Source organism: Zerene cesonia, chromosome 28 (assembly GCF_012273895.1).
Source record: "Zerene cesonia ecotype Mississippi chromosome 28, Zerene_cesonia_1.1, whole genome shotgun sequence".
NCBI classification, from domain to species: Eukaryota; Metazoa; Arthropoda; class Insecta; order Lepidoptera; family Pieridae; genus Zerene; species Zerene cesonia.
In genome coordinates, this window is record NC_052129.1 from 6,327,715 (window position 1) to 6,354,786 (window position 27,072).

The following is a 27,072-nucleotide window of genomic DNA, read 5'->3' on the forward strand; positions in this document are numbered from 1 at the left end:
TTACAAGCGATTGAAACTTCGCCCATAATCACGAGCTTTACGCTAAACACGTAGTTTTCACGTCTCCGAGCTGCAGCGCTAATATACTGTTTCATTTATAATAACGTTTCTACACAGAATGAGTTATTCCAGCGAAGGGCTGCACTTTATGATGAAAAATATCGCGAATAAGTTTATGACGTAGGTTGCATATGAAATGTGTCGAGACGTTTCGTTTAGTCTCGCATAGAAATTATTAAACGTGTGGATAGAATATAAAGGGATGAGCATTTTTCGCATCAAACTTTATTTTATTTGTAGCTGTTTATAACTTATTGTTGATGGATTTTTTCCCTTCAATTACCGTAAGACAAATCGTTAAAATATCTTTATTTTAACGCAAAGATACAGTAGGTCTACGAGCATATTGTTCAAAGATAATAAAGATATATATACAATAATATACAATATTAGAATGAATCAATTTAAAATCAAAAGTAAATTAACGTCAAAGACTGAAAAACAAAACTTTCAACGAGAAATATTTATGGAGCAAAGCTTTTTCACCGTTAATCAGTACCTTCGCATTGTAGTATCACGTTACCTCTAAATAAGTCTCGACTCGGATGTATTGGGTACGCCTCCAATAATTAATTACCGAGTTCTTTGCATTTTAATGAGGTTATTTTGAATCGCGACGGCGTAGGAGTCAATACTGCGATAAGACATCTGTGAGTCTTCGGGGAAGATATGCGCGGCTTTCCGTAAAGATGTATCAATTATTCTCATGTTTATTAATTGTATTAACGATCTACTGATGCAGTGGTTAGAATTAGTATAATGGATTAATTGTGGACAGGGTTTCAAGTGGGTTTAAGCTTTTGGTAGGAATATTTCGCTATTATAATCAACCCTACTTATTTGCATAATACGATTATTATAATCTAACGACCCTCTGAAGTGGAAAACAAATTTTCGATATGAACCTAAACTATAGACTTATTCAATTATTACAAACCATCGTACTTCAGAAATGTATGTGTGATTTTACTTATTCCTCGCAATGCCAAGTTGTCCACATTGTCATATAATACTGTTTCAAAATTTGAGCTAATGAGGAAAAATTAATGTTCCCTTCTCATTAAAATCGTCCATTTTTTGTCAGATATATTTTAATACAAGCTAATTGCAAACAAAAACCCAGACACAACTTCCATCCGTAAATAAAAATTAGTGTTCATTTACGTACAACATATGATGAAAATGCACGTAGTTGCATTTTTTCACTTTCCGAATGAAAAAATTAAATAGAATACAGTTTGTGCCAGTTGAAATGCTAAGTATTGTAAATGAATTCATTCAATTTGCAATCAACTGCAAATTGTTACGCTGAGAGAAATATTATTATACCTACCTACTACATATATTGTAGACTTTTTTTTTTAAACCGATTCAGAAATAATATTAAATATATAGTACAATACAATGTATTAACATTGTATTGTACTGCCCGCGTTGTCAAATAGAAAAATAGACAGTGTCGGGTTATTCTTACATAGGCAGTTTCCGTAAGATTTGGGAATTGTAACTAATACCGTTTCTCTTCTCTGATTTTTCTTTAAAATTTCATTATAATCGGTTCAGTGGTGTATGTGCGAAGAAAGATAGACAGTCAGACATACAGACGGACAGTGGACAGCGTACAAAATAAAGCATTATGTTAGGAAAGATGAGGTAAACTTTTAAAATGAACACCATACAAAATATCCTCAAAAACCTAACAACATTTTTGGGAATCCGATAACATCACGCATTTTACAAAATTATCTTGCAAAACCGAAAATCGCATCGGTATCGTCACAGGCCACATCTCAGCATCGAACCTTGTTATTAAACGATCGCTCTGCTATCAGCTCCGATCTTTCCTCTCATGTGAAATTATTAACTTTTCGCAATCTGCCCAATTTTCGACTTCGCCGAACTGATGCCGGCCGCATCTGATACATTAACGACGCTTGTGTATTCATTTTAATGTTTTGGTTGACAGCTTGTTAACTTGCCGATGCGATATACCTATCTACATAATTTTTGATTTTGGAAATTTTTTATCCTAACTTTGGATTGTTAAGTTAGAGTTTAAAATGGTATTTAAATATTACAATATAACAAAAAATACTTTTAAACAAAAAACTAGACCATTTTCAAATTGTCAGAATTGAATCAAATTTAAGTGTGTCCACATGGGAGACTCCAGCTTTCATAAAAAAAGAACCATCGAAATCAGTTCGTCCAGTAAATATTTACATAAAAAGTGAAGTCCCGTGTCCCGTGGTGGGGCAGGTGATGTACATCTGTTTCACTTATCGATTTTTTTAGGGACAAGTAGGTGATCAGCCTTTCAGATAGAATATTAGTAATAAATAGCTAAATCTACTACTCTTTCTAAAAGCACTATTACTAACGTAATCCAAGCAATTCAAAAACAAAGCGAACAAAACGCCCCGTTCATAAAAACATCACAAGAGCCAGCGAGTATCGTTTCCAGGCATTCGACATTTATCGCGAGCAATTCTTTTGTTTTGTCTCCACTTATTTATATACCATTGGAAGCGATCGTCTATATCGGAGGGATATAATGCCATCTGTAGTTCCTTTTAAAGAATTTGCCGTAAACTTCATCGGGAGCGTAATGTTGGGCGAGTTTATTATATCCGCGAGATCCTTTGAGCATGAATCCAAAACGGAATAAATGCGTATTCTCTTTTGGTATATGTAATATATGAGATTCTTAGGGATGCCATGGGCTACATGATGACGGTTTGGAGTAAGAGGTAGATTACAGCTGTGGAAGGGATGCCACCTGAATTTAACCTACTATGACCATACAAAATTTTTTATTTTTTATGTCACAGTCGGCAATGGAGCTGATGGGACGCCTGATGGTAAGGACCGCCCATGAACATTTAGAGAGGCATAAGGTCCATTGCAGACCCCCACAAATGGATTGCCGACTTTAAATTGGGAAGGGATTAAGAAAGGATTGGCGAGAGGAATAAAGGAAAGGACTAGGAAGGGTAAGGAAAAGAATATGGGCCTCCGGCTCTCCCACTCTAGGAACGTCGTCTTCTTGTGGGGGTGTGGTACTTCCCCGGTACCACATACAGATGACGTTAGTCGCAAATTGACCAGTTTTATTGATTCTCCCACACTTAATGTCTTCGGCTGAAAATATTATTGGTTATAAACTCCTCCCATCCTTAAACAATCACTATCTATGAAAGCGATCTCTTAGGAGTTTCGACTTACACTTAATAGGCCTATGCTATTATTGATATTTTTCATATATATTTTTTTACGCATTAAGTAATAACGGAATGACTAGGTCAGGTTTTGATGAATTATGCTTTACTATACACTAAGAATTCATATACGCACCTCTATATTTAATTAATTGATATAATCGTCCAAACTAGATGGATGTAATCTACAACTAAAAGTTCTAACAGAGAAAAAAGCGCAGAATAGATAAAAGCATCCAAAATAGTTGCTAGTTGCGAGAAAAGCAATCTTTCCAGCACTTGAGGCATTCAAGTTATCTCCACAGTGTCTGCCTCCAGGGCGGAAGGCAGAGGAAGTTTTAATCAACTCCAAGACACTAAACAAGTCGGGCTAAGCGTAACTTCGTCACTGATGCGACTGCGATGGTTGCCGGTTGCCGGTTGCCGGTTGCCGCTCCCGGTTGCCGGATTTGCCGGGTTACGCAAGATTTCCTTAACACTGTTACGCTTGTAAGACGTTTAAACTGGAACGCTGCTTGCATATAATCGGTGAATGAGCCGTTGCTAGTTACCTTGCTCATTTGGCGCTCCGAAAGTAGCAGTTTATTGAACCTTAAGTAAATCTCAGTTTACATACATATAATTCGATACATTTATAAGTTATAAAATAACGTCCGCTCTTTAGAATCCTAACGTATGTCACATTATCTTACAGAATAAGAAAGTGCACTCTAATTCAGACGTTACAGGACATAAAAGCCCTCAAACGTCTGCTAAAAGGGCCTGCCTCGGGGCGTCATCAGCACCGGAAGGTCTGAGACTGCAGACGGTACACAAACACGCCCTTTGTTCTGCCGTTCGCTACATTTCAGTACCGTCAGCAACCAAGTCGATCGACACTGTTTTGAGTCTCGACGTTATTCAGTTACCATCTCGATAGATATACTCGACATTTTGATATATACAGTATTGTTCACATTTAGTGTTTGTTCTTGGGTTCGTTTCAATACATGCAATAAATCAATAGAGAATATGCATAGTATTTAATAATTTAATAATTAATGTAATGCCCAATAATAAACGCCGCGGCCATTTCAAATCCTCGTTAATTGCATATTTTAAAGTTTACAAGTTAAGTCACCACGAATAAGTACCGACTTAATACTTCATAGATAATGACGCCGTAGTCAATAAGTCACTAACAATATAGTTACCGTTGCTGACCGTACGAGATTTACTATAATTGCATTTTCCATTCATAAATAAACAGCAAAATTGTGTGGCTTTAAAAGTGCGCTGTTATCGCGTGTCGGTTTAATTTATTATCAAATAAAACAAAGTGGCAACAGAGATAAGCCGATAAGTATTCAATTAGTCGATTGTAGGACAAATCGCATATGTACAAAAGGTAGTAATCCTGCAGATTAAGCCGAAAGCTTTATTTGATTGGAAGCTTTGTCAAATAGCGTCCAATAAAAGATAAAAGTAAGATTAAAGTTGTTTATTCAAATTCATCGATGAGAAACATTCAGATTATTGGCAAATATACACGTATTATACCTAGCTTAGTTTTTTGAAACCATGAATTTTATAGCGTTATATAATCCGAATCATTAACTAAAAGAAACGTAGGTATTTGCGAGCTAGAATAGAATAGGCAATCGCAAATGCGAGAAACATAATATTATACAAGTACTAAGTATGCCCAGCGATTGCCACTAAGTATAAAATATTTTTGGGTTCGGCGCAAACTAGTAACGAGATTTCTCTTACAAGAAATTGGCATACCGACGACACAGTATAAGTAGACGAATTCAAGCCAAAACATACTCACATCACGACATAGTATAAAATAGAGTCTCTTTATCTGTCCCTATGTCCCTATGTATGCTTAAATCTTTAAAACTTTGCAACGAATTTTGATGGTTTTTTTTAATAGATAGATTCAAGAGAAAGGTTTACATGTATAAAAACATCTATTTAACTACTCCGAATTAACGCGTGCGAAGCCGCCGGCAATAGTGAATACAGCAAATTTAGCATGCAAAGAAGTGCATACATATCTTATGACCTGCATTTCGTCGTAATTATAAGCTTAATATTTAATGTCTTGTCGGCGATAATTACATGGTGCATAAGTTATGAGCTAGGGCCTGTTACTGCCTAAGTCCGAGTGTAATTTGGTTCCACATTCCAATAACAATAGGAATATTTCCAGCGTGAAATGTACATGACTTTGAGAGGACAATATTGTTTTAAGTAGTAAATAATTGTAATTACTAACTTACATAAAATATTTATCTCAGGTCATAACTCTCTTTATTAATATAGGTCTACCTTGAAATAGATAAATTATCAATATACGTGAATATTAGATGTACTTGAAACGGAAATAGGTCCCTTAATAACTATATAAAACGAACTATTATTTATTTTTGTTCATAAGTCATTTGTCTACAAACCCAATTCAATAAAACCCCGTGATTTGTGTCAACAACTAAATATTAGCTTTTTACTGATTCATAGTTTCAAGGAAATGCTTGGGCAAAGAAGGTTACTTTCATTCAAACATACAATATCGAATATATATACATATGTACCTTACTAAACGCACGTCCCGACTCCGCCCGGATATCAAGATTCCTGCTTGTGTAACATATACAAAATATTTAAATGGGAAAAGACCCAAAAAGACGACACTATTTCCACACATAGGTACCTACTATTACTATTCTATACAGTTCTAATATTCCATTAAAACAACAAAACAAATTCAATTCATTTTAAACTACAAGACTGGAGACTGGAGACTGGAGAGCCATCAAAATTCAGTCGCATGTTAAAAATACAAAAGACAAGACGGAAGTAACGTCTTGTTTACAGCAGTTTTTAAAAACAATTCTCTCACATTCAGTTTTCCATGATGTTCCCGGTCAAGGCTCCGCCGCGGAGAAATTAAAAAATAATAACAGAAACAGCCGTTTACTTGAGATAGCTGTACGGAGGGAGCTTCGAAATGTGGAAACGACATTTTTATATACACATACAGGTACATAGAGAACCTAATTAAATCTAAGATATATCAAATATTTACTTAAATAATAGAAGAAACGATAAGTGTCTTTAGACACCTTCTAAATGAAGAGGAAATCCAGGCTCTTAACTTAGCTTAGACTTATATTAATTGTAATTTTTCTTATAAAAGACAATATAAAATGAATCGTCGATCATTTGTACCTCATTCAGCCAATGTTCATGGGCGGTGACGTTATGTAGAACTAAAATGTAAAATACAGAGTTTCTTGCCGGCTCTTCTCTGTAGAAAATGCTTTCCGAACCGGTGGTAAATGTTAAAACTGTGTAAAATGACGATTCAAAAGTGCTTCTATAAGAAGTCTAATTGAATAAATGCTTGAGTTTGATGTGCTTGCTCACCGTCAAGCGAAGGTGAGGTAGTATTATTGTTAGGTGTACCTCATCAGCTAGAGTAAGCTGTAATGTGCGGTACAGGCTGAATGTCGCGTTACTTGCAAGGCAGTTCTCGAGTGTGGGGATTGTTCCTCGCGCTAAGAGCTGCTTCAATCGTTATTTGTCTACAGAATGCTCATATATTTGTTCATTTAAAATATTAAAAAGGTCATGGAATATACATTTAAACTTATTTTATTTATACATTAAATTACATTTAATCAAATCGAATGTTAAATGGATCTAACAATATGAGATAAATTTTTATCAACATTTTTGATGAGAGATTTTGAAAGAACAGAAAAACTTTCTCACTTATAAAGCATTTCAATGCTATAAAACTAAAAATTAAATTTAACATTTTTGATCTTCTGATCGATACAACAAAGTGATAATGTTATAACACTAATAGCTGGATAAATACTTATTTTCTAACTTGTACGATTGCTTCTTATTTAAGAGGTCTACGGATCATAATTTTTCAAAAAGTATCACAACCAATAAAAAATATAATTAATACTTAATTAAGTATTGAATTTATTCGCATCACTAGCTCCTAGCCTACACGCTGGCCGTATAGTCTCAGAGTCACGTCATGCGCTCGCTACGATTCCGCGCACGTAGCAACGCCTTATGTTTTTGAATAACTTGTGTTACAGAACAAAACTATTGCAATATCCAAAACATATTGCTCATCTTCTATCTACAAGTTAACTTGCCACGATTGAAGCTGTTTATATAATTAATATATATCTGTGATCATAATCTATATATATAAAATTCTCGTGTCACAGTTTTCGTTGCCATACTCCTCCGAAACGGCTTGACCGATTCCTCTGAAATTTGGTAAGCATATTGGGTAGGTCTGAGAATCGGCCAACATCTATTTTTTATCCCGATATTCCTACGGGATACGGACTTACGCGGGTGAAACCGCGGGGCGCAGCTAGTATGATATATTATTTATGTTAGATAATTGATGTAGTGGTAGATCAGTTGTTAGAACCTCGGCCTTACAAAAAGTCGGGGGTTGAAGACCGCGCGAGGGTGTAAGAAATAAATAGATTTTCCAATGTATCTGAACACAAATCACATCGTTGCTTGAAACGACGGAGGAAAACATCGTGAAAAAACTGAAATGTTTACGAATCAAAAATTCGACGACATGTGACATCTGCCAACTCGCATTTGGCCAGCGCAGTGGATTATGACTGAACTATCATAGGAGGCCCGGCCCGTGTGACACGTTCCTGAAAGTAGTATATATTTACTATAATAATATTTTTTTCGTTAGTTTGCAAGCTAGGTTCTCATAAATTACTGATCAATCGGAAAGAAGCATTTTATTACATCTTCATTTTGTAAACTCAAGTTTTTGGTCGTTGAATCGGCTTCAAATAACTACGCTTGGTTTATTCGGTGATAATTGAATACAAATAATTTAATTCCCTACTTAATTAATTTCATCAGGATCAATTTAAAATGAATCAGTCCGTCACCGGTGATCACGAAACCACACGTTCTCACCTTTACTACATTCATCTGAACAATCAGTTAAGTCCAGTTAATATAACAACCTCAGTAATTATGAAGAGCAGTATTTTATTCGTCTCTTATAATGTTAGAAATCAGAAGGACGGTGTTGAACATAAGTTTCGAGTTTTACAAATAATAAAAAGCGACATCTGCAACTTAATTGTTAATTATTCATCCAACAGAATATTAAAACACAATTCACATCCGACAATAGATTTATGTTTGTTTTTCATATGAATTTAATTTTTTGTTTTATATATTCAAATGGTATTAAAAGATATATGAAAATCGATCACGAGACGGGATTCAAATCCGCCATCCCGCCGCAAAAATCGACCTTTTTCTTATGTTTTCACTTTTAAATATATTATTGACCACAAATCTATACGCGCAGACAAAAATAAAAAATATTATTTTATTAGCTACACAACATACACAATATTTACAAAACATTTATATTTAAAACTACAGGCAAATAATCAAAAATACTTTAATACAGAACAAGTCTATTATCTGAAACAGTTTATTTAGCTTTATTGATATTTTATTCTATCTAGAATCTAGACTGTACGTTAACAGGTTTCTTCAAGTCTATGAATACAGAAGGGCCTCATTACATTTGTTTTTATTGCTCCAACCATAATTAAATAAAAACATGTTTTTAAAGAGAAGACACCAGAATGTTGAGTTTTTTACATACCTACAATTCTTCACAAATATTTGTTACAGTGTTTTATAATAGTTTTGTAACAAAACAATTAATCATCATAAGCATCTTCATCATCCGCCTATATGTATGTATGTTCCCAAAACAATACGCCCATAAAAAGGAATACCCACCAATAAAAGGAAATAAAATAGAACCAACATACCCGTGAAATAATATTTGTGGTCAGTGCGTGAAAAGTGTGTCTAGTTTATGTATACCCAGGTATTCCTCGACATTCATTTATAAATTAAATAAGAAGTTAATACCTACCAATGAAAGGGATACTATGATTAATAAAATAAATCCCATATATACAATATTTTAACTTCCACAATATTTGTGAATTTAAAAATATTTGTTTCTCCTAAAAGCAAAAATTTTGCTCGTTTTAAGACGAAACCTACCTAGATGGGTATGCAAGCAAACCAGCCTATATTGACAGATCATATTTCTTCTAAAATCGGTTAAATAAACAAAACGGACAAAGCCAGGTGGTAGTTTCAACCGCGGCACAGATTCTTGTAACGTACTTTAAAATCTCATAAAATAAGATTATACATTTTCAAGAGAAATTTTTAACAGCATCATTCTATGTTTTTTAATACAAGTTATTCTGTGTAAGTTTAATTAACAATTTCCAAGTTTTTAACGAAAACAAGTGTCGTAAGGAACTAGACAGGGTAAAATGAGATATTTTTAATGAACAGAATGCGAATAAGGGATGGAGATATAAAAACAAGCGCAGTCGGGAATTTGATAAAACATTATTATGTTTGTTATTAAGGGCTTTTTGATTTAGACGTCAAATAAAAAATTGCAATTGCTATTGAAGAATTATATACTTCAAGTTGTCAACTTTAGTTTTGCTTTTATTTGAGTGTATTTTGCACACTTTAATATGAGAATCACTACATGGTACTCGTATTAATCAAAGTCGCTGAGTCTGTTTCTATGTATGCTTTAATTTTTAAAACTATGCAACAGATCTAGATGCGGTTTTTTTAATAATAAGAGTGATTTAAGAAGAAGGTTTATATGTATAATAGGTAACATCTATTAAAGTACTCCAAATTTAACGCTTGCGAATCCGCGGGCAAAAGCTAGTATAAAATAGGATAAATACTTATTGTAATAATAATGAACACATCGCGTGTCAACTCATAAAGCAATAAATTTCCACACGAGATAGTCATGCCAATGTCCTTAAAGTAAAGGCATAATCACTTAAAGTTATTAGGTACGATAGGACGCTGGCCCTTAGCCTCACTGAAGCTAACATAAAACCGGTGACCGGGGTTATCACCGGGATTTACCGGCCAGACGATAAGTATAAAGTATTCGAAGCTTTGCCTCTAAAACTTTACGATACACGTACGCTGTATACTTGAAATATAACTTGATGGTGAGATGAGATGCGGCAATTCATTTGTTTCAATTCTATAAACTGGTTGGCTACTGCTTTTGTCTCTATGATGCATTATGTTTGTTGACCTTTCACGACCAAATAAAAAAACAGGTTTAAATTAAATTTTATAGCGGTATAGATTATATCCCAGCGGTACGCCCATCACGAACCTACATATTCAACGGTGTTACAATTTTTGTTAGCGTTCCACTAGTTTCTGAGATTTGAGCGTTCAAACAAACATCTTTACATCTTTATTATAAGTAGATATCGCTGTACCTACAAATCGCGATTTCACAGATCATTTCCAAACGTTTTGATCCGAGAACCTTTTTAAATATCGTGACAGGAAAGACTCTGTCCAGGCTCACACAATACCCATTGAAAATTAGCTAAACACCCAGGATGTCGTTTCTCGTATTCAAATTGATACATTTAGCTGAACGTCGTAGCGTTGAGATGCGTCTGCAGTACAGACCGGTATAACATAAGTCGTAAATATCTCGCGATAACTCTGCATACACAGGGGACGTCTGAATCTGCAACTAAATCCATATAACTGTTCAGTGGTGCGCGTTACATCGGGCTCGTGCGTCCTAGACACTTCTCGAAGCGAAGATTTAACACAGATAGCCGAGTAATAGCTTCACAGCGATGAGCATTAACATTCTTTCGACAGATTACCATTTAACAGTGACATCACGTAAAACCTAGACCGCGAAAATTATTATTTTTTTTTTAATTAAACAATTTTCCACAAGCGGAACAAGCCCGAAAGAATAGACAGTTCGAGGATTTCTTCTATCTTTACCTTTTAGCATGTTTTTAAGTATGTAATAACAGTTAACATTAAAACATATTCCCATGAACAAATATTAGCTTTCTAAGAATTATTATCAACTAGCTTTGCCCACAGCTTCGGACGCCTTAAATGCGTAGTAGGTTAATGGATGTTATTATACATAACTTTCCTCATGAATCACTCTATCTATTAAAAAAAATCCGTTGTGTAGTTTTAAATATTTAAGCATACGTACATACATAGGGATAGACGCGGGAAGCGACTTAGCTTTATACTACGTAGGTAGTGAAGAAAACTATATCTTAATGGTTAAATTTAATCGCATTTCGAAAGTCGGTAAAAATATATCTCACCTTTGCGACTTTGTCACTGCCGAGATGATACGTTGACCTTACCGTATGAATAATGTAAGTTAACCGTAAACGTCAAGTATAACTTATGTTAAGTTTTTACGTCCATCTTTATACTTTATTGTCCATAAAGGATTTGAAGCTATCCACTCGATTTCTAGCTTCAACTTTAATGCTTAGACTTGCTAACTTAATGTTTGCAGTTTTGTGTAGTTACACATGGAACATACACCTTTTATATAAGATTTTTAGATATAGTAACAATGTACCTTAAATACATTTGCGAATATTCAAAATAGTAGAGATAATTTATATTCATTTCTAGCTATTTGCCGCCCGCGACTTTTTGCGTGTGTTACCTAAGACATAAGAAAAATAAAATATAAACATGTTTGTATACCAATAGGAACGTGGAATGGCAGCGTTTACTATATTGGTTATATTCAAAGATTTTCCGATCAAGTTACTAGCTAGGTAAAGGCACAGATTTCTCGGATGCCTAGATGCATTTCATGTATATAAATTCTATCTAACTACCTATATACAGTAAGATATATTGTATCTATAACGTATTTCACGATAAATACACATCATAACCGTCTTCCCACCTTCTTTTACCAGATTTCATTGAAATATATTAATTTGTAGCGAAATTTGATTTTCAACTAGGTCGCTACTAACTATTCTAAATCTATTCAACTGTTCAGCAGTGTAAGCGTGAAAGACAGACACACTCACAGTTATACTATTATTAGTGTATATAGCACATACTTGGCAAGTCTGTAGACACAAGACGTGTGGGACGAACAACTGGGAGGATGAATTCTAAACCTACGCATTTATGACTTCGTATACTGATTTGAAAACTGAGCGTCTTTTATGGCACTTTAAAACTTTGTTCATTTTCATAAATATTACTTAAGATGCATCGACTTGAATATACTTGTGTACTAACTACAAATGTGATGCATCTTTAACTGTAAGATAGTTTTCGTTATATATTTAACTGAAAAAATATCATTTTTTAAGACATAGCAGAACTTGTAATTTTTAAATTTTCCGTGTTATATTATTAAAATGATTAATGTATGGGTAGTATAGAATAGAAGATATTTGATTGTTCGAATCCGCGTTATTTTGCTACGGTTTGGCAAAATGACGCGGGTTTGTAGCTGTTTTAACCCAAACAAGATAGCAATTAAACAGCTGGATAATGAATAAAATGCTACAAAACAACATTTAATAGAAAACGTTTCAGACACGAGGCTAAAAACAACATCGCTACTTCATAAAACGTTTTAAAAGTGAGCTCATTCAAGTAGCAGCGCAGCGGCATTAGAGTTGATTATAATGTTGGGTGCACAAAGGACGATTCAGTTGGCACTGTGTTTGACGCGGAATGAGGCTGCAGAGCAGATCAAGGGAGGAATAATTACCTGCTGTGATAATCCGTGTTCGCTGTTTACCGACTGTCTATATGTTAATACCCGGTGGGTCGTCTCAACCTACGGTTCCTTGAAGTAACTATCGTACTTACGTATAATTTCCTCTCACAATACCAATGAATCAATATTTTTATATATTATAGTGTAACATAGCAATGTATGAGTAATAACGCACACCTGTAAAGGTATCTGGAACTTGAGAAGAGTTTTTACATACCTGCCTATAACGTGGTCTGCTAGAGCTCACACAGTATATACAGAGATAATGTCTTAATAGACGGTATCGTTATTTTAACTCTTTTAACTCTCACATACATATATATTTACTATATATACTACTACTATATACTATATATACTAAAAATAGTATAATAGCGGAGATTTACAGGGCATGAATTTTTCTTGGGCGATGTTGAATTATATTACATTTGCATTATTCGTAGTGTAAACTGAACTACCTACCTGTTACTTTTCGCAATTTGAATAAGAATCGTATGAGGATCTACGATAAAATAACACAAGTTCAATAAAGAAAATAGTTTTACAAAAATCAAGCCCATTAGCTGAGATTGTTCGTAAATATTTCATCATATTTCTACGTACCTACAAACTACAAAAATATCAACATTATTTCCTACCAACTGGGTCGGATCAATGACATTCATTTTACGTATAGACGAAATAACAAACGACGGTAACGGAGGTTCTTATTATTTTATTTAAATGGAATATCGACTTCTTCACGGCTTGAACACCTCAAACTACAGCCATACGACAATAATAAAATTGAACAACGTATGTAACCAACAATCGCAAATTGCAAATTCGAAGCAAATTTCAATCATTTACTTATCACACTTCACACTAGTGTTATGAATGAGAAAGTCTGTTTGTTTGTCCGTCAATGATGCTGAAAAAAATGAATGGATTTTGATGAAATTTGTTATACAGACAGGGTATAAGCTGACTTGGGTGACAGGAGACATTTTATCCCGATAAAATGCTCGCTTTGGGTTAAATCTGGGCGAAGACGGGACGAGCGTCTAGTTTAAGTTAAAACCACATTAAGGTACCAATCATCTTTTCATTAGAATCATAACATAGCCCACAAAGTACTCTGATCTCAAAGTTTTATCGCAACACTGCGGGGCTGTAAAAAAGAAATCTTTTAATTACAACGACTTCCCCCGGGCCGCACTTGTTTCGGCGACGGGACCGCCGCCCCGGGTGACAGCGCTCATTTAAACTTACCCAACAACCCCCCAACATCCCCTTACATTTTAACTTTCTTATGTTATTTAATTACTCGCAATGAAGTTCAAAATGTCCACTTAATTAAGTTTTTTTATTTCGTTGTGTATTCGCAACATCTTGCTCGAAATATATCGGCCTAAAGTTATTAAACGTAACGTTTTTTTTTTTGTTGTAAAATATTCCTTATTATATATGTATTAGGCATAAAAGGGTTAAATCTAGGTACTAGAATTACAAATAGCCTATGAAAATACCTAATGTAAATAAAATTTATCAGTAATCAACGTCTCAATAATAATTAACAAACCGATAACATAATTAATAATTTACTCACAAACAACGATAAAATCAGTCGGGCATTATTTGCCTTACGAACAGAAGAATCAATCATTGTGTTTGTCTGTCCGATGAATATCAATATGTCAAGTGTCCACTTACGTGTATTCGTGATTGCGCCGTAAAAAATGTCAGACAATGTCGCAGTACGAACTTGATCGATTAGCTGGATTTGAGGGCCTTTGAAATGTTAGCAACCGCCTCTGTATCGTATTTACGCTTGTACACACACTAAATTATATTTTATGACTCGAACATAATTACATTAGGTTTACCGCAGATTGTGTCGGCGGCAGCGATCTCATATCAGCGACTCTAACATCACAAAAACTTTAATCCCATCCGACTCATTATGAATTTTGTGATTCAAGAGTTGAGGCGATTTCATTCGTCACACGGTCAGTTTAATTCACTCTACACTGTGTAACTAGGAGCCTTTCCCGACTTTGCATGTCAAACAGATGTTTTTAAAGTTAATGAATCAGTTACACATTAGTAGTTCGAATATAAGTTTATAGCAAGTATCGAAAGATTTTGTTTATCCGTACTTATATTATAAATGTGAAAGTGACTCTATCGGTCTATTTGTCTGTCTTTTCACACCTAGACGACTGACCCATTTAGATGAAATTTGAGACAAAGATAGTTTGAGGCCTGAGACAGGACATGGGCTATCAAAAATCTTTTCTCAGACCAGGGACTATACGAGCTTTCCTTTGACTAAGGCGGGCAAAGCCGATAAACCAGTGTTAAAATACATCTGCGTACAACTGTGAATTATCTTTCTAGCTGTGTGTTAACAATTATTACATGTATCCAGTCACAATCCGTACCATACAAATACTTAATCAAAAAAAAAAAAACAATAAGCATCGAAATTCAATCTCGTATCTTCTTATCTCTCCATCACAATAGCAGCTCGAAATTAAACAATTACACAAACACGAGCAGGCCCGTGTCGAAGCACATCCACATCCACACAACTAATGCACCGCAGTCATACAAAACGAGTCATTAGTAACCGCGGCCGTAATTACCGGGGTTTTTGTTTAAAATCGTGCGAACATTTTGAACAAAGAAATGAGCAGTAAAAATTTGATCAACGCTATTCGGCTACAAATTGGTTTTTTTACTTCTGTGTTATTAAGCACGAACGCTTAGAGGCATATATATGCTGCTTATATTAAACTAGTTATACCTATAGGTAGCTCGAGTACCCATTATTTCATGGGATACAAGTCCACAACTAATTTTCCTAAAAGATAATATACCTCCGTTTTGAGAATAAACAGTATTTTTGAATTGGCCCAATAACACAATGTCAAAGTCAGATGAGTCTAATTCAGGGAAACATTTAAAACGTTGAAACAATTTGACGAATCTTGCGATAAAAATAGCCATAGCAATATGTCAGTAGACTATTTTTTTTTAATTTCCCCAGCTAATACATATACTATAATAAAAATCACCTTTCGAAACTAAACATTACCAGTTTAAAAGAATGTACGTCACTTTTGCAATGACCCAAAAGCAAACGAGTAAAGCCGCGGGCAGTTGGATGTCAAACGGAACGAGAGGCACAAGACAAACACTAAGTAATGTTATATTAACCTTAAGCCAGTGAGTGATGGCGTCGGACGCGGCGCCGGGTGTAACGTTAGTGCGCCAATCGATCACGCCGCGATATTGAAAACATTACGGCCAAATGGATTTGCGGACAAATACAAAGTTCATCGATGTTTACCGCTTGGTTAAATGATAAGCTATCCTTCATTATGTTGAGATTTTTTTTTGATCCTAATCGATTTTTTGTTATTCTTTAAACGATTCTTATATAAAGCACTAGCAGTCCGCCTCAGCTTCACCAATAAATGGCTATCTAAGTCTGAATTCATTTTTCAAATCTGACCTAGTAGTTCCTGAGATTAGTGCATTCAAACAAACAAACACTTCTTTATAGCTTCGCTAAAACTAAACGCTTTATAGCTTCAGCTAATATTAGTACAGATTTATATTCTACAAAACTTAATTTATAAAGCACTTCTATGCTACAAAACTTAAAAATAAATTATGTCTTCAAAATAAATTTGTAATCTACAGAATACCTTTAAGTGTGTCCATGCAGGTCCATGAAAGTTACAAACCTAGTGATACTGTTGGATTCATAATCATAGGTACATGTTTAGATTTGTACATATTATTAACAGGCGGGGCATTTAAAAGACTAAAACGTACCAATATTTCTTTGGTTTAAATTGAATTCAAAATATATCGCTACTTACTAAGATCTGATATTAAAATGCATTAAAATAACAATATAGGAATGAAAATGAGACATGTTTATTGTTTATGCAGTAATAAGAAGTTAAGCGTAATACAAACTAGCATCTAAGAGGAAAGCTTATCAGATGGTACAAGATATTCAATAATTTACGGAATGACACTAGCGAAACCTCATTGCATTACCCGCGCACAAATGCTATATTTGTGCTAGAATTTTTAAACCGAAAAGCGCTTTGAAACCCTTTAAATAACAACTTATATGTAAATTTACGATACGATTCGTTTTAAAAATATATAAAACCACGTCTCATATGGTAATGTCGTCGAGTTTATGCTAATGTAGCGCTTTACGAGGGTCAGTTTCGTCTGCGCTGTTTATTTTATATTTATTTTATACATTTATAAACTAAAACTTGTGAATTTTTACTCTTGGAATTCATTCGCCGATTTTCATGTCCATTGGTGCTTAGGCGTCTGAAATAATTCTATTTGACCTTTGAAACGTGACAGGAAAACTTAGCAGATACCGAAGACCTAGACCACTACGCGCGAGACTTATTATCGTGTGATTAAAGATCACCTGCAAACCGTACATTAGCTTATTTTACATTACGTCACTCCACTGTACACCTTAAGCTGTCACCCATCAACAGACTGACCGCGTCTAAAGTAACTTAACCCGCGGATATCTCGCACCAACGAGCGGGGCTTAAGAAGACTTGTGGTGCTGTAATAAACAAGTATGTGGGCAAACAAGTGTACTCTATTCGCTTATTCTCAAAGGCCGATTGGACGGAAATCCGATACCGCCAGAGATCAAGCGCAGGACCGACAGCTTTACGCTGCCGAGTCATACGTGAGTGAGTGATGTCATATATATATGCATTCAACGATGACTCAACGCATAGAGTGAAGTTTTCAGTGCGTTCCTTTTGAGTTAGTAACACAAATTGGTACTTATAACAAAATAAAAATACACGTTTTCATTTGTAATATTCAAATGTATATTTCAATTTTAAGCAAAACGTTATCCTATAAAAGATTAATTTCACAATCCGATGAAAATATATATAAATCTCGAATGAGATTACCCTTTACAAAACCTGATCAAGTTTTCATATTACGTTGGCAATAATATAAGAAAATATTCGATAATGAAATTAGGAAATAAATTGAAAATATATGTACCTACTAAACCGTAATGAAGCACCGTCCCCTGGCGATCGAAATTAAATTCAAACCCTCATTATCCACGAGGGCGAAGATTCTTTATATACTCATTATCTTGAGGCCTTAATGACCCGTGCCTTTATTTAATTTAATTTGTGTCCAGTGTATCCCTTTGTTGTAGCTTGTAGGTATCAAATATATTTTCAAAGTTCAATTGTTGTTTGGCCTTTGTACCTAAGCGTCGCCCGAAAACCGATGTTTTTCACAAGGTTTTTATAAATAATTATTCCTTATCAGTATATAAATTTAATTATTTTCGAAGTGCTTTAATATGTAAGCATTATTTTTATGGGCGGAATTTGTAGAAATGGTTCTAGAATGTATTAGATGCTCGATCTTTTTTTGAGCAATATTAGGTGCTGAACCTAAAGCGATTAGACTTACCTACATATTAGTAGAAATCGGTAATTTTGCGAATTTTTCTTTAATACAAATAAATCTTATGTTTTTTGTTTCATATGAAATACTTTTTACTTCATGCAACAGAGCATCATGAATAAGAGCAATTTTTATGTATGGTCTTCATAAGTTCAAATCTAGAAACGGCCGCCATAATTCAATTGGCACGTGTACACCTTTCCCGCCAAAAGCGCCAAAATAAAAAGCGCCTCGTCCCGCGATTATGCAAAGCATTCTTAATCTGTTTACGCGACGCGCAGTTTGACGCGGGACTTAATTACTTTATTGTTACGCAATTTGCCTCCACACTCGAATTAGCGGGTATTCGCAGACGTTTCGCGCCTTTTTGTCACGTAACTTTAATGAGAGACGCTACGTGCGGCAGCTCGCGTATGCATAATCATCCTCGCTGCCATTCAGCGTTTTAGAAGTTGAACATTATATTACACTTGTAGGTGTGCGACGTTCGCGGAGTGCGAGTGTTGTTTTGTTCAACAATTAAACTTAATTAAAAAGCCCCGAGCCCATTATTATTTATCATTTGACGATTATACTGACACGCTTGAAGCATTTAATCGAGAAATTATAGACAGAGACACCTCGACCTTAACAAGATTTTGAATTGTATCTTGTATATTCCTACCATACGTACGTTAGGTCGAAGTCGGTTAAAAATTAAGACAATAATGCGTACTCACAAAAAAAAAACGTTAATTTTTAATTACATGTTACCTACTGGAAAAAAGACACTTTCGTCACAGTATTCAGTTCGTTCTGTTTATTGTATTATCCCTATCCAACCTATTCATTTTAGGGCGTGATAAGTAAACACAAATTCAATTATCGTATTTAGGTATATCTACCTACTAGACTGCAATGGCGCAAGTATTTCTAGACAAAATATAAGCTACACGACGATTCGAACCCCTGACCACAAACATAGGCTAATCAGCCCGCGAAACAAACAAATATCTCAGCAGAATGAATCAACGTGTCACCGAGACGTACTCCAGTACATTAACACAATTTAGCCAGGTTTGGACGCGATAAATAACCTAGCTACAGAGAAAATAAATTCTTTTAATTAATGGACGTAATTAAGAAGACAAGACATCTATTACACTTGCTAAACATTCCTTTTTACTTAGTAAGTTAAACGCTTATTTCGGTATTTGGTTCGCTTTGTAGAGAAACAGGATTTTTTCTTTACATCCTATATTTTCTTTTATCTCAACTGTAGATATATTTATTGTTCATGTTTAATGTGTGTTTCAAAAACAAAGAGTTTTTAGTCAATATTCTAAAAATGATTTAGTTTTCTAGATTTAATTTTCAAAGTTGTTCCAGTTTTATTTAATTTTAAATTCTAGATACTTTATCATTTCTGCTGTGTAGATCAAATTAGCCAAGATAAAATAATTAACTATAGTAATACTTGTAGAAGTCAATAGTACAAGCAATTCTTATTACATGATCTGTAAGCCAAATTTAGACGTAACCCAGGTGCTAAGCAAAACCTAGGGTCGATGTAGACATTAAGGCTTGGTCCTGTGCCAACCCGCCCGCCACGAACGGGTATTTTTCACCCGTTATTTCTCACATTTTGGTTCGGGGACAAAATGTAAAGTGGAAAAATCTCTGGTTCACTTCGAGTGTGATTGATAAACCGTCGTTAACATTTTAATAGTTTTATCTTAAATCATCATAAGGAACAACTAGGTCTTTCTCGCGTAATTTTCAACATTTTTCATCGATGTTTGCCGCGCCTTTTGGTCGTGTCTGGATGCTATGTAATATTACGCGCTAAATCGTCAATCCAATAAAATTAAATCTAAATACCAATATATTATTGGAATTCGAACCAGTAGTTCCGGGTAACCAACCAAACTTCATATTATACCTAATAGATAACTTAAACAGTAGGCGGGTGGTTTTTCAATGGTTTCAATGATCCCTTGACATATCGCAATGCTACATATACAATTTAGATGTCTTTTATTATGAATGCATATATTATTTCACTGCATACGCGCCGCGAAACGCAGGTGAGTCGTTAGAATAAAAAAGGTCTTTCTTATTTAGAACACCGGACGATTCCATAAATAAGTGTAGGTTTTATCATCCCTACTAATATTATAAATGCGAAAGTAACTCTGTCTGTCTGTCTGTCTGTTACGCTTTCACGCCTAAACCACTGAACCGATTTTGACAAAATTTGATATGAAGATAGAACTGAACTTGGGAAAGGACATAGGATACTTTTTAACGCGAAAAAAGGGTAGAAAGGGTTGAAAGAGGGGATGAAAGTTTGTATGAAAGTTCGTTATTGTCAAACCGATTTTGATGAAACTTGGTATGAAGATGGAGCTAAACGTGGGAAAGAACAAACCATACATTTTAATGCGAAGAAAATACTCCTTACCATGTCGCGCGATATAAGCGAATTATACGCGGGCGAAGCCGCGGGCGAAAAGCTAGTATTCTATAACCCGCTATTTGGAACGTTAGACTATCAGCATCGGTGGTTCAGTGGTAGAATGCTCGCCTGCCACGCGGGCGGCCCGGGTTCGATTCCCGGCCGATGCAATGTCTTTTTTTTATTTATTTTTTCACTATATATGTAAGTGTGTGATACATATTTTTAAACAACACTTTAAATTTAAACAAAAAACTAAAAATTTTAATAATGAAAAAACAGGTGGATCTCACAATGCAAGATAATGACTCGACTCACAAAAAGAGGCCCCTCCCCTCTATTACGTGAGGCCACATGTTCCGTAGCGTATAATTTACCAACCGATATCTCTTATTATCTGTATAATTTCACGCCTCACACACGGACCGACATTTCTTTTGTTATAAATTTAAGAATATACAGCGAATACCACAAACTTTTGTACAAATTTTCTCAGCAATCGCTTTTTTATTGAGATTAATGTTAGTTTAAATTTATGATTGAAATTCCTAAAAATAATTATTTGTTAGAGAACATAAATTTACGTAAATAAAGTAATTAAAATAAAATATACAAAGAATTCCGTATTTTAATAGCCATTTTCCATTATTGATTTTTTTTTTAACTTAGTCGTACATCGGCCGCTTTTATAAGATTTTAAAAGCAATCCGGACCGTTTATGCCATTAGCATACTGATTCACCTGATATCCATGAGGTTTTTACTCTGAGACTCATTAATAAGTTCACTCTTTATCAAGTGCTAGCAGTAACTCTGAAAAACCACAGAGCGAGGTTTCATGACAACTTGCACACTTCACTCCCACGCGTATAAAATAGATATAAAAATTATGTAAAACGGGGAAAATGTAAGACATTTCTCTTAATGGAGCCGAGCAGCATTTAACAACGCATTAAGGGCCCCGGGGACTCGCAAAGGTAATTATTTGGACAATCCGATGTGACGGCCCGGAAAATGGACGCAACGCTTAAAAAATGTCCGAACAATATTATCTTAAGTTCTTGGAAGGCTTCCATTATTAAAAAGTCGTTTCAGTGTATTTATCTGTCAATGGACGAAGCGCACTTATTCGTATACCTATTACTTTTATTTGCGGTAAGAGATCATTTTAATTGAAACAACAGATACTTACCTAAATACTTATAGGTATTTGAATAGTTATAGTTCCTTAAATTAATCGCATTAAGTCAAATGTTTTACCGTTTCAATTTGTCACACAATTCACAGAAGTGTTTATCAGAACTAATTTAAAACGTCCCAGGATCACGCCTCGCAAGCGAGACGGCAAGTTAAATAAAATAATGAGTGTCGTTCGTCGTCTATCGAAATCGTTTCAAATCCGATATAAATCTCCATTGTCACGCCGTGCATCTCTAGCAATTAGATAATGAATGATCCATCGAGCTTGAATCTCGCGGGTGACGCCTGACGACCTAATTGTGACTGATTTTATAGCTCTGTAGTTTGTGCTATTACACAAGTGTTTACGGGATTAACTTGTGTTTTATTGCGATTTGCAATACGATGAGCAAGATAGTTGAAAGCTTAACCTACTTGTTATATTTATCATTCGCTTACAACTCATGAATGTATATGATGTCAGTAATAAGTGGGTAAGCAGCTTACAGTTTTACACAAATGGTTCTGAAGTCCGACTTCAAATTGAAATGTATTTTTTATATTTGCGTATATTTTTTTTAGTTAATCGTTTTTTTCAAATAATTTATGGTAAAAAATATGATAGGCATTATTACATCGATAATTAATAATTTATGCTGCTTGAATACTTGGATACAAATGGACGCCATTGTCAAGATTCATTCCAATTTGTGAAACGAAAATATTTAATACGCTTCTACGAACAAATATCCTAGCAATTTCGTAGGCCAGCGATTATTTCTAGAGAGCTATCTAAGTACCAAATCAGCTGACAACCGCACGACAGGTTTCTGCCGGTTCATAGATATATATACCGATAACTGGCAGACTACTTTGAAGATTTTGTACTGACTCATCTCATGTGTTTAAAAATAAAGAGGAATATTAAAGTTTTTATTTGATAGCTACTTGCACTAAAAATTAACAAAAAGTAATAGAAAATAATTCATATAAGCAGTTCACGAATAGCATTATGCGCATAGTAAGTATATAAATACCTTTAGTATCCAATGGAATAAAAATACTTTGTTTATTATATGTTTTGTTAACGTTTTTTTGGTATCTCCAAACACTAATTGGCTTAATGCATAAAATAATAGAAGAATAATATGCGCCACGAATTGAGGACGGTACAAATAGGATAACCCACTTTATTACAACAAATACTAAAATACTAATGCAATAAATAAACTTGCTAACATACCTTAGATATCAAATAGTGTGGTTTAGTAAATAGGTATGCGCCTGCTGCGGGCTGTTCTTTATAATATTCCCCGAAAACGAAATCTAAAAGAATTCCCTGTTACATTTGATTAGACTCATAATATTGTTTGTAATAACGCCTGTTTGAGCCTCAAGACATACATTACGCCATATGCATTATTTCTCCACATTTTCTATTCTGTTTAAGGGAACAAAATAAGCTGTATAAATCATAGCTACTGGCCAGACGCGAGACACAATTATAGACTCAATTTTATATGCATTACAGTTCAAGTTTGCGTACATTAAAAATTGCAACCCCTTACCCCAATCTAATAGCAATGTTTGAGTTACTACATCATTTTGCGACCCTCTTTATATATTATTTATAGCTGGAGCCGAATTAAAAGAATAATAGCTAGTTGGAATATATTTTACATTTGATTCGATTTGTCTATAATTCAGAAAGAGAATCATTTCTCATGATTATTAACAACTGCTGATAAGTTTATTAGGCATACTCCCTTTGTTTTATCCTTACGGTATTTTTAAAATTGATTTTGATAGTTGTTATAAATATATCTAGCAATTATTAAAAATATACAGTTATTTTAATATATAACATTAAAATATGCATTTCAAGCCGCGAATTTCATAAATGAATAATAATTTTTATAATCTTAAAAACACATCAACTCACGCCATAGTCAACAACAAGAAAATTGAATTATCCATACAATCGATAATCGCCATCGTCAATAGCAAAAGAAGCATAGACTATAAATATTCACAGAACAAAACTGCTGTCAGGCCGTTCGCATGAAAATTATCCAATCAGTGATGTGCATCACTTCATGAAATATGTATGAGATGTCCGATGCAATTATTATCAACATATTGAGCTTAATACTTCAGTTTTTGTTTGCGTGTTGTTTTAAATAGTATTGTATGCAGATTTTGCAGTTTATAGACGAGTAATTTGTGAAGCATATTGTTTATTTCCAAGAAAACTTCAATACATTGTGTTGTCAATCAACGGTTTCTTAGAATATTTGCTACTGCCTCAAGATACTTATCTATGGGATTGCAGATCATCAACAATAATTAGTACTTGTGGTACTAGATACTTATTGTGAGGCCAGTATTTAAAGTCGATTTTAGCTCAGTTTATATACTTCTATGGAGAAACCAACTTTTAAGATGAATCAACATGCATTAGAAATATTTCGGTAGATACACCATTAAATAACTTGTAATATATTCTGTACAGTAGATTATATCTTATCTGCAATGATTTAATATCAGGCATTATATACTTTAACAACAATAAACAATACATATATTCAATAAGAAATATTGAATGGTATGTACCTTTTAATGAATTTGTTCTTGAATAAAAAATACAAGATCAATATAAGATCATAAAGATCAGAACAATACTAACACTTATCCATAAAAACTCAAGCTTTATTTGTGTGTATTTTACAAGAGATATGACTCAACTCAACACACAACATCAACTTCTCATCATTTTACACATATCTGAAAGTATTAGACATGGTTTAGGAATGTTAATTATAGTTTATTTCAGTACTCAATACATTTAATGAATAACTTTTTATTTTTGTCTGTAGCACTTCGCTATCCTAAGATATATGATTTTGTCCAAATTAAATATTCTCAATTCTCATATGTATACTGGATTTGAATGGGTTGATCAAAGTTTAAAACAGTTTGTTAAAGGTTTGGCAAAGGTTTAGCTTCCATATTATAAAATAATAATTACTAGGATTGGCGTAGCAGTTTTTATTTTGAGATATGGATATCAGTAAAAAATATAACAACATAGATTTTTATTGGAAATATGTAGATAAGCATTATTATATAATTACAATTAAAGAGTTTTATTATTCTCAAATTGCTTGGCCTTAATTAATTTACTGTAATCATAAAAATAAGTTACTTCTCAGTCAGATTCAAAGAAGAAACAAGGAGTTTATAAGGATGGGTTTCGAAAAGAAACTAAGTATATCCAAATAACACATTTTTTCATCATACATAGTATAGTTTTAAATGTATTGAAACAAAATGTTATATAGCTTGATTCTTGTTTCAGAAGTCAACACTTATTCACCACTGGGATATGCAATTCTAAGTGAATCTTTGTCATGTCTCATTTTATCTTCAACTCTTTACTGGTATTAAAATGTTTCATTACGTTAGTAAAGATAGAATATGGGATCTAAACTATCAATGATGTTTATATACTATAGAAATTAAAAAAAAATAGTATTCTATAATATATGTCTAAATCTTAATAGGTAACTACTGGACCTAGAATCCATGTTTAAATCTATAATAGAATGCAAGATGCATTTTAAAATATTTTAAAGTACATCTAATAATACCTATGGCTTTCTTTGAAACTATCGAGCATTTTTAAGACAACAAATTTTACGAAATACATAAAAAATAGGCGTTACATTTATCTCTAAAAATTGTATTTTTTGAATGAGTAAAACATTTACTCTAAAGCAGTACGTAAAAGTAAATTAAGTTGTAAGTTCGAAAACTTTATGAACATGCGCGGTGGAGTTTCGTAGTAAACAAACTAACTGAAGTTTTGTAAACTCCATAAAGTAAATAAAAGTAGAAAAGTACGCACCTTTTGAGGCCGGAATGAAATCCAAACGAAATTATAAGCGACAACACTGTATCCACTATGATTTTATCACAACATTCCAATGTGGAAGCACTCTAAGAGAACTGGTCGGTTCAATCACTAACTTGCACACTTTTTGAAAGAAAACTGAAACGAAACACTTGAAAAAGAACTTTTATGAAACACACCAACTAACATAAGAACTTTCAATGACGATTCATTATAACAAAACTGCACTAAACATTAAAAACTTAGAAAATAAGAGTAAACAAACGTACGACAGTCAATACGCGGCGGCCATGTTCCGCCATTGCATAGTTGAAGGTTAACGCCGCTAGAGGGAGTCAAAACTTCGAAAAGCTCAACAATGCTTGTTGCTTCAAAACTTTCGCGCTTGGAGCTTCAGTTCCCAAGCCGCGTTCAACTTTTCAACAATTTTTGCTATGTTATATTTGCAGGAGCTTGCTTTAACTAAGCAGTTTGCGCAAGAAACTATATATTCTAAGTGAGTTTACAAGTTTATTTTGTTATTGTACTGATATAATATTATAATAAATAATTTATATTTAACCCCTTTGGAGTGAGAAAATGCATCGAATATACATCTTTCTATGGATACTATTATTTATGAAAAAATGAAAATGTATTTTAATTTTTCTATCTCCTGATGATTGCTTACAATGAAACCCTGAAATAGGTAGTAATGCAAATAATTACCAATGAAATACAGAGTAAAAAGTAAAATTGTATATGCTCTATTAATATTTGTAAAAATTAATCTTCTAAAATATTTGATCGGGGGCCAAGGCACTTAGAGGAGTTAATAAATTGGGGGATCAAACAACTATACTACCGAACCCCATCGTTACACCGACCTATTATAGATTTTGTTGGATGTCTGATGTGAGTCACGAAATAAGTCAATAAAATGTGCAATTAATTTTCATAAGTAATTGTTAATTAAATAAGTTAGTATAATTCCAATTGCAAGCAAGGTTAGATTAGTTTAGTCCTATCCTACTATCCTACTTTCTACTAATATTATAAATGCGAAAGTTTGTAAGGATGTGTATGTGTTTGTTGCTCTTTCACGCAAAAAC

At 33.9% G+C, this 27,072-nt stretch overlaps 1 protein-coding gene and 1 non-coding gene across 2 annotated transcripts in view; one reads left to right on the plus strand and one right to left on the minus strand.

The window, feature by feature from the left end:
* LOC119837543 overlaps positions 1-26,276 on the minus strand; it is a 290,166-nt gene extending 263,890 nt beyond the window's left edge. The window contains exon 1 of the mRNA XM_038363140.1: positions 25,976-26,276. The gene's annotated coding sequence lies outside the window, so the exon portion shown is untranslated. The remainder of the gene's footprint in view (positions 1-25,975) is intronic.
* Positions 20,990-21,060, plus strand: Trnag-gcc. The gene has a single exon. It is a non-coding gene; the product is annotated as a tRNA-Gly (tRNA).
* Positions 26,277-27,072: the final 796 nt, after the last annotated feature.